Source organism: Geospiza fortis, unplaced genomic scaffold (assembly GCF_000277835.1).
Source record: "Geospiza fortis unplaced genomic scaffold, GeoFor_1.0 scaffold421, whole genome shotgun sequence".
Lineage (NCBI taxonomy): Eukaryota > Metazoa > Chordata > Aves > Passeriformes > Thraupidae > Geospiza > Geospiza fortis.
The window spans coordinates 42,018-42,413 of record NW_005054871.1 but is presented as its reverse complement, the minus strand read 5'-3'; positions in this window follow the sequence as shown (position 1 = coordinate 42,413).

Sequence of the window (396 nt, the reverse complement as noted above, 5' to 3'; positions counted from 1 at the left end):
AAATATAGTTGCTTTACAAAATTTTACTATGACTATTAATGGGTAGTATGTGTGTATGTTAGTGATTTGTCAAATTGTGTTGTATCTGAATGTTTGAAAGGTATAAGACCCCTGTGTAAAACCATATTTGGAGTGTTCACATTTGTCATATTTACCCTTGTAATTCTATACTTTGTGTCCTGTCTTCTCAGTCAGCACAGGCCAGTTGCAAATTTTTGTGATGAGGGCATTTGGGCTCCCATCCCTCCCCACAGGCACAGCAGAGCACTGAAGCCCCCACACCAGCCTCTCACCCTGGCCTTCAGCACGGGTGGGCAGGGAAGGTCTGCCTACAAACTGCAGGCTCTACAGACCTTCATGGCTGTCTCTCCCACTAAATGGAGCATCGAATTCCCC